The sequence below is a fragment of the Gadus chalcogrammus genome, chromosome 12 (assembly GCF_026213295.1).
Source record: "Gadus chalcogrammus isolate NIFS_2021 chromosome 12, NIFS_Gcha_1.0, whole genome shotgun sequence".
NCBI classification, from domain to species: domain Eukaryota; kingdom Metazoa; phylum Chordata; class Actinopteri; order Gadiformes; family Gadidae; genus Gadus; species Gadus chalcogrammus.
Window position 1 is genome coordinate 1,931,284 of NC_079423.1, and position 14,736 is coordinate 1,946,019.

The following is a 14,736-nucleotide window of genomic DNA, read 5'->3' on the forward strand; positions in this document are numbered from 1 at the left end:
AGAGAGAGAGAGAACCAGAGAGAGAGAGAGAGAGAACCAGAGAGAGAGAGAGAGAGAGAGAGCGAGAGAGAGAGAGAGAGAGAGAGAGAGAGAGAGAGATACAAATCAGTACGGCCCCGTCCCATGGAATGGTTTAATTAACTCAACCCTATTTATTTATATTAGTTATGTTATATTATCACTGTTCACTATATACACACATTTACATTTGTATTATAGAGTATTTTAGAAAATGATATTTTTGTAATGTTTATTAAATTATTACTATTGATAAATTACTATCATTATTATTATTTTGGATATTATGTTGTAGGTTATTTTACTTCAATGCCAAAAAAGCATCTTAGAATTTTTAGAGAGCGAGCCAGTGACAAGCAAGCACAAAAGAGAGTGAGATCCAGAGCAAGAGCCAGGGAGCAAGAGTGAATAAAAGGAGAGGAGGGAAAGGTAGAGCACCCTTCAGCATAAATTTTGATTTGTAATGAGGGTAAGAAAAATGAGACGACGTGAAAGATAGGCCCCAACACACACACGCACAGACACAAACACAAACAAACACACACTATAAATGTAACCCGATATCGCTTTCTCTCCCACTACAAGGGTATTTAAATAATGCATCTGTTGAATATGCATATGAATAATGTAAAGTAGGAACCCATGTCATGATTAGCATACTTGTCCAGAGACGGCGCAAGCTCTCCTTGCAGTAATTAGACGGATAAACCCAATCCACTACCTTGACGGATACGGGGGTTTTTTCACAAAAGATCTGATTAATGATGCTTGCAAATATTGCTTTTCTGTTCATGGTCAAATTATACTGGAATGGATAGACATAATGAAATACCTGTGAAAACCCACAAAAGAAAAAGGCAGGTCTACCTCATGTTTGTTGTTATGTTTCAATGTTATTTTTTGTATGTCACCCATGACTGAGCTGACACTTTCAATGGTGGACAGTATTTGGCTAAGACATGTATAGTGGCAGTGGAAGCCATTTTAAGACTTTTTAGTAAGCCCAGAGGGTACAATTACATAGCAGGGGCTTGCTAGTGGGCAAGCAAGGCTTTCAAGAGCAAAACAATTTGTTGTTTTAGCCCCTCTGAGTGTGTAGTAGTAGAAGACTGGGAGTCTGAGTTGGTTAAAGTTGGTGCTAGCGCACCGTCGTTTTCAAGAAACTGCCTTGAGTGCTAAACCTCACTGAACAAAACAGCAACCACATTTAAATCTGTTAGGCTCCTATATATTCAATGGACAAGACTAGCATATAGAATTAAACTGAGCTGCTCCCATAAACAGCACTAAAATAACTCAATGACCTCTACGACTGTGGAATAGCCACATACCAGAACTAGCCTGCCTTCACCCATTGCAGCATGCTACCAAATAGCTAGCATAGCTAACCTTGTCAAATAGAAGTAGTGACTCAGAAGTAGAAACTATGCCACAATGTTTACTATCACAGTTTACTATGTTGATGTCACTCAAAAAGATGGACATACTTTGTGATGGCTGAAATGCTGAAAATAGCTGCGACGGCATGTTCTGAGAGCTGATTCAGTGTCAGCACACTGAGCGCACTGTAAAATGCAGAGAGGAGTCTAATATGTCTGAGCAGATATCTAGTTGTTTCAGGGTTTTTCCATACGGTTTTACATTTCACGTAATTTAAAATATGTCACCAAGTAACGGAGTAACAGTCTCAGAAAACGCTACCGAAGCTAATGCTAACAGATAACAACTTGGCGTTAATCTTGGATAAAGATCAAGATCACAAATTTAATTCACTTGAATATATGATTCCCAAAATTATAAACATCAAAACAACTTGAGTTTTCTTGCACTTAGCGTGTAGGCATAGGGCTTACCTGCCCTCCCATTACCAGAATGCGTGCAATCACTTCACTGGACTATCAATCAGCGGTGACGTTTTTAATGGTCGGAACACAATGTGCACGTTAGCATGAGCGACGGAAATGAGTGCTCTGTTGATCACCGTTGATGACACGTTCAAATCTCGGCCCTTGGTAAAGGCCCTGCTCCGTGTTCATTACCCACCCTGCCAGACACCCAGTATAAAACTAGACACTCCGCTGACAGCCCCCGTCCCGCTTCTCCACGACTCAGTAACTGGCGTCTGGCCCAGCCACGCACACACACTTGTGGCTAGACTGAAGATCCCCCCCCACCCCTTAACATTAACACATAGACATCTTACATGAGAGTGTAAGATGTAAGAGGTCATGTGATTAAAGCGTACCAGCAGCGGGTTGTGAACTAACTGATCTTCCGTGAACCACTTGACCCCTCCAGCCTACCTACCCAACCCCCCCACCACACACTGGATGATCAGCCAGGGACCCCCAGAGAAGTTGCTGATGAGTGCGCCTCCCGTACAGCACAGTCTGGATCTGTCTGGATGTGTGCCACCCAAGCACCACGCATGCAAACACAGGCGCACAGATGCTCTCTGTACAGTAGGGTCATGTATTGCCACCTGAAAGTGAGACTGGGTCTTTTTGAGGTGCGCATTTGCCCCTTGTAATACTATTACCATGTATGCCAGTCATTGAAATACTAACCATCCCCAGAAGGAGGGATAAACCACTTTTTGGGAAGGCTGGGGTTAGGGTGGGGGGTCATAAATAGATGGTATATAAATTCCTGTGAGACTTTGTATCAACAAAGCACTCCAGAGCAGAGATTGGATCATATGAACACGCTAATTAGTAATTAAGGTGTCGGATGCAACATTTGCTTGATCAATTTGAACATAAGCTGGGAACTTTTTCCTACCCTTTTCCTGCTGATGGACAGGGCCTGGAGAATAGGAGGTCAAATTGTTTTTTAGAATGCCTCTAATATCTTCTCAAACCAGCTAAGATGATATGCAGATTGGGAAAAGGGTTCGAATCAGAACCATCTGATCAAGCTTCATCTTCCCTCCTTTGTCCTCTCTGTAACCACAGACCCACTCCGTTTGTATGTGGGTGTTTTATACTACTCCGGACGTGACACTCGTTGATTGAATAGAAAAGACCATCAAATCTTGTGTCGTGTCGTGTGCGTGTGTGTGTTCGGATCTATGTTCACATAATGCATCAGTTTAACAGCTGTGGCCCTGTGCTAATCTGTGCACATGCGTGTGACAATCTGACCTTGTAACCTGTGAACACTTCAGGAAAAAATAAAATAATAATGAATGAACGAATGCAGCCGTCACCAAAGTCACAGAACTGAAAGTAACATCAAAGCAGTGCTGGAGATAAGAGGAGGGACTGAGTCAGGGCTGGGGGTGGTGGTGGTGGGGTGGGGGTACAGCTGCTGCTGTGTAGATTATGATTTAAAGTCTCTCTCCCTCCCATCCTCCCTCCCTCGTGCCAAGGAGGGTTTATTCTGGCACCATACCACCCACATTTCACAGATGTTTAGTCTCCTGCTGGGGGCGACCCAATGGCAAGACACCGTAGCGCGTCTTGGAGGGGGGTTATGTGGAAGAGGTTCTGGTGGGAGGTCTACACGTGGGTCTCTAGGTGGGTGTAGTCGAAGATGTCGCACGCGGCTAGCTTATTCTCAAAACTGTATTATTTAAATTGTATTTTATATGTTACGTGTTTTAAGCACATAAGCTGCCCCCAAATAGCAACTAGGAAGCAGGATCGAACACACAAGCTGCATTACCCTCACATAGCCACTAGGAAGCAGGATCGAACACATAAGCTGCAATAACTACTCCAGCCACAGATGGCAGCACCTTTAGACAGGTGAGGAGGGCGGAGCCAATACGTCATACAGGCCACGCCTACTTCACATAGGCCACGCCCACTTGATACTAACCAGCGCGGGGTTCAGATTGAGGTCAGACATAGGCGGACGCGCAGAGAGCCTAAGCCCCGGGGCGAAGTAGCTCTTCAGTATTTCTCTCCACATGTGTTAGATACAATTCCCTCCCTTTTGCTTCATAGTTACCATACCGAAATACTTAAACAAATAAAGTGAGTTAAAAGCGACCCGGATTGGACTACTTTCTTCAAATAACGCGACAATCATGGGGAATTGTTTGGCAGCTGTGCTAATGGAACAACCAATTTATTTAAAAGATAATATAAACGATTTAATGTTGTGTGTGTGTGTGTGTGTGTGTGTGTGTGTGTGTGTGTGTGTGTGTGTGTGTGTGTGTGTGTGTGTGTGTGTGTGTGTGTGTGTGTGTGTGTGTGTGTGTGTGTGTGTGTCCAAGAGTAAAGGAGATGTTTACAACATAGCTTGTAGGCAGCAATAGACAGACAGACTTACTCCATCATGGAGGCTGGGATGGAGCAGCAATCCTGGATGGCGGTGAGCGGGGAGGTGAGGTGGGCCGTGTACGACGCCTCCACCACCTGCTTGTTCCTGTTCACTACGTCCAAGTAGCGGTTGAATTTCTCCCGGATCTTCTTGGCGAGCTGCAAACACAGGAGATGCACACATCTGAAATGCTGCCCCGTTTGTCTGCATCCGTCACACACATGCTAGACAGACACGCTCAGTGACAAAATGGCTCTACACTGATGTCTGGAAACACATTCAACTGTCTTTTTTTTAATTATCTATGACTTACTATAACTAGTAAGGTGGCTGGTGATAGTCAACAGACTGTTAACTGAGACTCTGGATGCCCTGCCCAAACTACTATGAATGAAAAACAAAGCAAACACACAGCATGAAGAGAATAATTGGGAGAATAATAAGCTGCTTTCAAGAATCGAAATAGTTATTCTTTGTTTGGCATTGGCATAAGTAAAAGTTGAAAGATCTTTTTTGACCATATTTAGTATGTGGTGGTTTTGACAATGTGCATGGGGATCGGTTTTGGCAGATATATAAAGCACATTACTGTGGATTGTTTAGGGTGTCTGATGTATTTGTATTTAAAAATGGAAGGGGAGCAGGGATGAGAAAAAAACGTGGAAGACACTGGAGCTGGTTTAATCAGGGTTCACTTGGGGGGGGGCCCTGCCCAGGCCTTTGGTAAAAATACACTTACATTCTCCTGGTCTCTCTTCCTATCGCTCTATCTAACCCTGTCTCAATGCCCTCTCTTGGGAGGCCTTGTTTGAAGTTGTACACACACACACACGCGTGCGCGCGGTCCCAGGCCTTTGAGACGAGGAAAGGGGGAGGGTGACTAATAACCAGTGCAGTGAAGCCCCCCTGGGGAACATCAAAGCTGGCGCACCAGCGGGGTCGCTTCAACCGGTTCCTGCTGCAGCCCTCTGTATCCAGGGAGATGGAGCCACAAAACACAAGACAATCGTCTTCCTTGACCAAGGATAGCATACCAGCTAAACAAAAAAATCCACTTCCATACAGCCTGAATAGATTGATTTTACATCGTCTGGTGGACAGCTGTGGAAATATAACTCCATCCAAGATAACAGCTGGACATATCTGTTCTACTTCCTCTGCTTTATATTCTCAGAACAAATGATTGAACATTTTGTATTTCCTTGTTGCATCTGCATATCATTTACCAATGCACAAGTACAATCTAAATCCTATCGCTAACCTTTGACCTGTGTAAACACACAAACGAAAACAGTACCATGTTCTACTTAATCCACTTCATTGGTGTAACCTTTCAGAAAAACTCATGCTAACATTATGACCCTGTTGAAATGCCAAGATTAGGCTTGGCAATCTGGCTAAGGCATACGTACATACACACACACACACACACACACACACACACACACACCATGTTGAAGAACCGGTTGGACCATTTCGTAGCCCTCTATTCCATGCAATGGCGTGAATGTATCAATTACTATTAAACTGTCTGGGGAGGAAACAAACCCACAGCTCCAAACATCTGTGAGGCTTTCGCTTTCTAATGAGTAAACGTAAACGTAAACACAGAATGGTCCGAACACCGATATAATCTACGGTGTGTCTGATATTGCACCACTTAGTCTTGCTCTTAATAGCGTAGTGAAAGAGGTTAGTATGGGAGGGCTTATTTTGGAGTTACTGGACCCCCATTGTTCACGTCCTACAATTACGGCTGCCTGTGAAAGTGGGGTGCTTCAATAGACCAGGACAAGGGAAATGCAGCACGACCTGCTGACAGCCTGGCCCTGTAGAACTAATATGCCAGACGCTATTTCTATTAGGTTTTAATAGGGTCCCGAGGCATAGCCCAGAATTATTATTACTGCACACACAAAAAACATGAATCCCCACACACACACACACACACACACACCTTAGGCTAACTAGCATATTCATGTTGTAAAATTAAAGGACACACACACACACACACACACACACACACACACACACACACACACACACACACACACACACACACACACACACACACACACACACACACACACACACACACACACACACACACACTATGACGAAGGAAATCGGGCCAGTGTTTAGCTAAGAAGTCACTGCCAGATGCACCGTGCAAGAACGAAAAAAAATAAAGTATGCAGGTTCACAGTGCCAAAATGGTTGCCAGATTGGCTCAAGAGAAGCCAGTTGCAGCTAAGGTTACAGAGACTGCCAGGGCACAGCCAAAGCCAGAGCCAACTATTGCAACCCTCTCTCCACAAATTAACCTCACTCTTCTAAGGACAGGGCACTCTCCTTCCCTCTCTCGCACCCACATGACTCCCATGGCCCAGGCAGGCATGCTGGCTACAGCCACAAGGCCTCTGGCTCTAGCCAACCAGGGCTGGGGAACTAATTTAAAGCGGGTGTCTCCTGGTGTCTTGTGTGTTGGAGTGCAGAGGAAGGCCTCCGAGCAGCTTGCCAACTGCAGACCACATTCAAAGAGAGGCCCACTGTGTGTGTGTGTGTGTGTGTGTGTGTGTGTGTGTGTGTGTGTGTGTGTGTGTGTGTGTGTGTGTGTGTGTGTGTGTGTGTGTGTGTGTGTGTGTGTGTGTGTGTGTGTGTGTGTGTGTGTGTGTGTACTCTGAAGATGGCGACTAGACTTTGATGGAGCCCCCATGTAGATTTTCAGTAGGATGGCTGTCCTTGTTTCCCACTGGGGTTCAAAAAGTATATTTGTCTTATTACATTCAAATAGTATTCAAAATACATTAAAATAGTCCAATATTCACCAGTTAAACAGTGGGGTAAAGATCCTGCTTTGAATCATTCATATGTGATGGGGATATTTCAATAGTTACATTTCCTCATTCTTTTTTATAAGCCGCATGGCCTGAGTTATGTAACATGTTGTCGAGGGAGAAACATAGGGAGAACCCAAAACATAACATTTGTGGTGTTTGAGTATCACAAAGGAATGCATCTCTAGCAGAGACACTTAACGCAGCCTGCATGACCGTAAGGTTGCTTCCTTCTCGTTCCCATCAGATCGCTATCTAATCTGTGTCTGAGTAGGCTCCTCAAACAAGCCCAGCTCCCCGATTGTGGATAAGACAGCCAGTAAGTTGTTCTCCAAGCCCACAAAGAATCCAGCAAAGAGCAAGCCACTCATGACTGGAGCATTGTTGGAGTAGACAGAAACTGCATGAAAAAGCTAGGACCAAAAGATGTTTGGAAGGATGGTCAGGCTGGTCACCGGTCACATATCCCACTTGCGGAGGCAGTTCAAAGCAAACAAATCCATTCTGTAGGGAGTGAGGATAATGGGCATGAGACTGAGGAAAGCAAAAAAGAAAGGCATACAGTATATATATCTAATCTAGAAAGAGGTGAAGGAACAAACATGGTGGAAGGAAAATTACAACCCGGAAAGACAGTGGGGGCGGGGGGCACTGGAGATCCCTTACAGCAGACACAGATTAGACAACGCTAGCTAAGCAGGCCAGCACGGCTTTCTTTTACTGTTGCCAGCCTCTTCGATGGCTTTGGGAAGTGGGATACAGTTAATTGGGCAGAGAAGTCAACGTTGGATACGAGAGACTTAGGGTGCACTCACACTAGGCCATCTGGCCGTGGCCGTTTTCACACCTAACCGTGCTCAAATCTGCCAGTGTGAGTGTGGCCAGTCTGACCAGGCCAAGCCAATTTGGCCACTTGGGAGAGGTGTGCTGCTACGGTACGGGCCGCTACGGTACAGATGCTAATGAGCCGACACACGCACGGCTACGCAACCTGAGCTGGATGACGTATAGTCAATGCGACGACCACGGACATAATAAAGGCGATGAGCCTTCTTTCCCATTAAACGGTAAACATCGTGTCAAGCGGTTCAACTGTTGGTGTGTTCTCTGTGTTGTTGTCCATTGTTGTTAAAACTCTGACTGGCGGCAGACTTTATTATGGTCCATGCAGCGGACGCTTGGTGATGACGGGTTACGACGTGATGACATATGTACAAGAGCCTACCGTGGCCAGGCCACAGTTGCGACGGCCAACGGCCACGGCCAGATGGCCTAGTGTGAGTGCAGACCAGAGAACAATGGGGCCATTTGAGCACGGTTAGGTGTGAGTGCACCCTTAACGTCCGGACGGAGACTATGGCCACATGATCAGTGGTAGACCTGTAACGCCTCTTTCTACTGAAACAAGTAAATGTTGCATGGCTTTTTATTCGTTTTTCTCCACGGAGTGGAAAATTGGATTTGGATTTATTATCAAACCTAACGCTCTCTGTTGTTGCCGCAGGCTAGGTGATGAAGTGTTTTAGTAATGCATGAGCAACCGTGTGCAAATCTTTGTTGTAGGGACATTTGAGGCTTGATGTGGCGGTTGGTCTAGGGGTGGAGGTAGAGGTGGATGGGGAGTTTGGGGTGATGGCTGGTGGATGTGTCAGTTGTGGCTGAGCCCAATAACCGCTGACCAATAAATCACTGCTGGGGCTTTACAGCTGGAACTAGATTGCAAATAGATGCAGGGCAAAATATGACAAACATAGAAACTGAGATATGGGCACACACACATACACAGACATAGAAAACCCGACTTGCCTGTTCTTGCTGGTGGCTGTACACCAAAATACCAACCTATCAACTTCCACACACAAACACACACACAAAACCAAAGATTCATAAAACGTTTATGGTCTAGGTCATTTAAAATCTGTTTACTGACCAACGTATTCTTATTGATATTCTAACATCTCTGACTGTTTCAAATTAGAAATAATCTCTCTCCGCACCAGTCACACAAGAATAAAAATACTTCCAATCTTCCCTGCTGCTGCCTCTGCTACATGAAAGAGAGACAGTGAAGGCCAGATATACAGAAGATCAGAAAAAACTAACTGAAAGCTTCAAAGCCAACGAGACAGCAGTTGTAGAAGTGCAATAAACCTCCTTTTTTCTGTAGATGGATGCGCCGAGTATAGGTGTTCTGGGTCAATTGCAACTCACATGACAACTACATTAGGACACACACACACACACACACACACACACACACACACACACACACACACACACACACACACACACACACACACACACACACACACACACACACACACACACACACACACACACACACACACACACACGCAAATTCAAACTCACCTGCTGCACTTCTGTCTCTCCATTTGATGTCTTCTCGGTGTACACAAAGGAGCTGAAAATCCTCTGTAGAAAAGAACAGATAGAAACTCACAGTTAGCTTAAAGTGTTCATTGAATACATCAGCAGTGACTTAAAATATATATTGTAGATTCTTTCCATCCAGGTTATCCTAATTCACGGCTCATAAGCGAGCTTTTGTTGAATACATTAATTTAAGTTCCTATACATTTGAATCGCGTCTTTAGAGTTCATCATCAACAGCGGAATAATTCCATGAACAGTACTAGTCCGTAGAAGTCACCTAGGATTAAGGTTTTTTACCGAGGCTATGAACTCAGCAGTTATGACTACAATTTATACCATAGTCCCTTCTCAGATCAACCTTACAGCAGACAAGTCCATACATTACTGTCTGGTTTCGTACACAAAATGGTAGTGGGATGCTGCAATTCACTGGTAGATTTAAAGTGTGTTTAAAATCGTATTTTAAACACACAATCGTATTTAAAGCCAGTTGAGCACTGGTGTGACCTCAACTTCAACACACCCCAGAATGTGCCCTTAAAAAAAGGAATGTGCCCTGAGAAAACACGAAGCAAGTGCACACATACACTGTAGTATAACACAAAAGGTGTGTCGCTACATGCTGCCAGTGCCTACCCATTACCGTAAGAGGACTGAGCGCCATGACTACTCACTGTTCCACGTCCCTCCCGGTGACATATACCAAAACAGTGAAGTGAACTGTACCCACAATGCACTTCATCAAGCCAACCTACAGAACGTCATGTTAAAAATTAAAAAATATGAATCAATTAAAAAATTTAAAAAACAAGTTAAAAATATGTTTAAAAACCTCTTCCACCGAGTTTGTTAAACCCAAATTTGAATTGCCGTGGGTCACCGTGGGTGACCTGCGTGAGCCAGTGTTGACCAATAATGACATCATCACAGCCCAAATATGCGGGTTCATATAATGATTTGTTTGCTGTTGCGCGTCCAAAAGATTTTGATGTTCCGCGAGAGGAGAGGGCGACCTTGAAGTCCACGCCAACTTCAAGGCCAAACAGAGTGATTAAAAACCATGGCCCAGCCATAGCCTGTCCTCTAGACTCAAACTGGTGCATCACCGTGACTGTACATCCTGCTTTAGGATTCAAATCATAATCAAAACAAATTTACTTTACGCATAGCAGATACTATTCTTCTAAGGATCTGCGGTTTGTAGACTCAAAAAAACAACAAAAGTGTGACTAAACGTGGAGCACCGGGCTCATTCTCACAACACATCGCACAAGAGAGGAGAAGAAATTAGTATGAATGTATCAAAACTAAAACATGGTGGAATGGATCCAAAAAAATGAAGTTACGTTGAATTGAACCTTGGACCAAATACAGGGAAGACGTGATTTGACACGGATGAAGATAAGTCCCACACCTGATTACCTGTGGTCTAGAACCTCCCCCACAACACAGACACACTCCCTGGTGCTTGTCGGGTGTTTGTTTTTGGAAATGTTCTGAGGTTTTCACAGCTCCGGGGAGGAGGAGGAGGAATGCCTGGCTGGGAAACCCGAGAGGCCTGGGCCACCGTGTGCCACCCTTCTTAACAGGAAGCAGATGACGACCCATGTCCCCCAATCCCTGATGGGTTACTGGTGTTACTAATGTTTTTCAAAACATGGCTGTAATCCCAATATTTACAGTTCTAAATGTACAAGTTTTTGCTTTGTGTAGTCGTGCATGAGTGAAGACTCTAAAATTAAGTGGATTTCAACTAGATAGATCTTAAAATGAATACATCATTTAATGGCGATGTATTTCATATTATACATCCTACAACCATATTATGTATAGGTCAGCATTGTGATTACTCATGTGGTAAATAAATAGACTAAGAAATTTAGACTATGAACTTTACTGAAACAGATCATCATTCTACGATCGATATTGATATCGCATTATGCCTCACAATGAGACTTATATCTAAAGTCTGGGGACAGATGAGCTCAAATCTCAACTGTCACTTCACTTTTATTACCTACATTTGTTTTGCCCATTCATGTTGCTGGAGGCAGGGATCTGTGCGAGTGTAATTCCCTATTCACAACAAACACAAACTCTGCAAGAACTCTTAAACCAACTTCACTGGCTGTAAGGTTTCAAACACCCTGTAAGGTTTCAACACCCTGTACACTGGCCATTGTAGACAATCTCTAAATAAAATACCCTATTCTTCCACTCATGCAAATTCATTAATCTTCTGTAACGAAACAGGAAACAAGGCATAACTCCGCCCCTTGCCGCTACTGGTTTCCCGGCCATGCATATTCTCCCCCCCCCAGAAGTTCTGCTATAGCCTAGAAGGACCACTGGACCCCAGATTAATAAAGCACTAACAACCATATTGTTTGACGTTACAAAAGACATGTGAGCCTCAGCCGAAAGGGCAGCTGTGTACACAGAGCTTGAAGGAATGCAGACAGAGCCCTCGTGTTGTAGGGCACCGGGCTTTCCAACCATTAGGCCGGTTATTAAATCTGTGCACCTCAGGGTTAATCCTAAAACAGATGAGTGGTTCACAGGAATGGTCGACCGCCTGCTAAATATCCTCTCGCCGTGTTGCTGATAAGAACCAATGCCGGGGGTTGTTTCCTTTCAATTCGTTGTGAGGTTGAATCGTTGCAGCTGTTAATGGTCTGCATCATGGCTTTTACCTTAGCTAACATTTACTTCAGTGCTTACATGGGTGTGTGTTGACAGTAAATCTACTGAGATTTCAACAGGGGATAATTGAACAAGGCTTTCACTTTGACGCACCAGTTTGGTAAAGCAATGGACACAAAGTCATCTAATCAATACAGTTTGATGAACAGATAGTTGACTATTTGTACGGAAACAAATGGAAATTCCAGCTCCAGCTTTACAAGTATATTGGAGAAAGAAACTTTAAATACGATGTAAAGTTTTAGAAAATAATCCTTTTAGAAATAAAGAAAAACACAAGGAATCCTGCTACGTACACAAGGAATCCTTAAAACCAAACAAAACAGTTGAGTGATATCGTAACATGGTCGCAAATTAACTGCAAATTAACCCCACTCTTCTGGTCTCTTGAGTCCAGCTCATTGGAGAGCATGGTTAAGCCCTGTGCGTATGCGTGTTTATGGCAATGCCTGCTATCTAGGGTGTCTAGAGGTGATAAAGGGGAACAAAAATGGGAGGAGGGAATCGGAAAGGACAAATTAGAAAGAGAGCGACTGAAGGAAGAGGCTGGAAAGAGAAAGTAGATAAGGTTGAGGGGTATGCAGCCAGCGGTTGGAGAGAAGAGAAAATAAGCCTATTACCAATTCAACCATCTTCAAAGACCCGGGAAGCCCTGTGAGCCATGGTGATTTTGGGACCCAAATGGAGAGCATGTGCATACATAACACATGTGGGAGTGAAGGCAAGGGGTGCACGCACGCACGCACACACACACACACACACACACACACACACACACACACACACACACACACACACACACACACACACACACACACACACACACACACACACACACACACACACACACACACACACACACACACACACACACACACAGCTGAGCAGTGGCTGGCCATGTTTATTTGTGAACAAAGGGCCTTTGGGCAAGAGAGGGGGTTGGCAAAGATGCTAAAGAGTGGAGAATATGTATGTAGAAGCCGGTATATATCTGTGCGTAGAGATAGCTTACAAGCCTATAGCATATCATGCATCATTATCCATAAAAGTGTGCATGGGTTGTGGCCATGCGTGATTCAGAACAAAAATGCGCATATGTGACGGAGAGAAGGTGGTAGAGCGATCGATCTAAATTACGAATGAAGGGGGAGTATAATGCCAGGGCTACAGAGACACCATCTCTGTCCTCCTACCATCAGTTAGGGATGTGAATAACTCTTTCATGGTCGAATAATCAGTGGGTGGTATGAACGAATAATCGATTATTCCATGTGTGCCGACAATCACAAAGGCAGCCATGGTGATGATTAAGGGATGTACACTTTAAGTTGAAAGTATAGACCTCCACGAATCCCATTGAAACGAATGGCGCAGTGATTCGGTCTTCAAATCGAGAAATGGTAAATTGTGAAAAATGAATTAAACTGTAATCAGACAACGTGGTTGTATTATATAGTATATATATCTGTTGTATAAAGGCTGGGACGAAGTCGAATTATAAATATGTACAATGCATAACGTTAGCTCTCTGGCTCATAGCTGAGCGGATTAGAATACCTCCTGTTGCCAAGTCGTAGCTAAGGTCTGTCCTATTTACTGGAGGAGTGAACAACGTTTCCGTTGCACAAGAACCTCACGGGAAGGTAATGATTGGGCCTAGAAAAAAAAAAAAGTTTGGTTCCTGTTGGTTGTCAGTTGAGGTCATGGGTAGGTAGGGAATTTATTTTATTTTCTTATTTTATTTTTTCCAGCGGCAGCGAATGATAGGTAGGCTGTTTTCATTTAAAAACGAGTAAATTCGCTCATCCTTGTACAGAATGAAGAGGTGCTGTACAAAAACTAACCCTAACCCTTTTTTAAAGCTCATAAAATAATTTGGGTCGCACATAAATTGACAGGGTCGGTCGGTAACCGGAACCGACCGAAATCTTTTTTAGGCCTTGTTCCAGGTATTAGTCAAACCCTCAGGCGTTACCAGGGAAACAAAGTTATGGCTTGTGAAATACTTTATATTTGAACGGGAAAAAATGTTAACGGTCCAAATTTTTTAAATTGGTTTTGACCCTCGGGAACGAATAATCAAATATTCTGACCCATCCCTACCATCAGTGCATCATTTCATGCTCAAGGATCCATTTTTGCCTCTGGCAACATCGTTCCTCCTGGCTCCTGCCCCAAAAAGGAGGTGTAGTTGGGCAACTTGTTGCCTCTCTTGTGTGTTGCGTGTGTATGTAACTGTGTGTAATTATGTGTGTGTTGCAAAGACTGCTGTGTCAACTAAACCCATTACCCATGTTTTTCTGACGACACAAAGCAGTGTCAGACCAGATTTTTGCCAGAGGGGGTGGGGGGGAGGGGGGGAGAGCGAGAGAGCGAGAGCGAGAGCTAAGCAGTGAATAGGCTAGGTAGAAGGAAAGGGAGAGTACATAAGGGAATTGTTCAAAAGGTTTGTCTTCAGTAAAAGTGAGGAAATTCTTTTTAACCCTTAAATTAATTCCATGCCCTTTTCAAAAAC

The 14,736-nt window shown here is 44.0% G+C and overlaps 1 pseudogene; it reads right to left on the reverse strand.

Annotated features, from left to right (window-relative positions):
* LOC130392847 (VWFA and cache domain-containing protein 1-like) overlaps window positions 1–14,736 on the reverse strand; it is an 82,643-nt pseudogene that overhangs the window by 35,136 nt on the left and 32,771 nt on the right.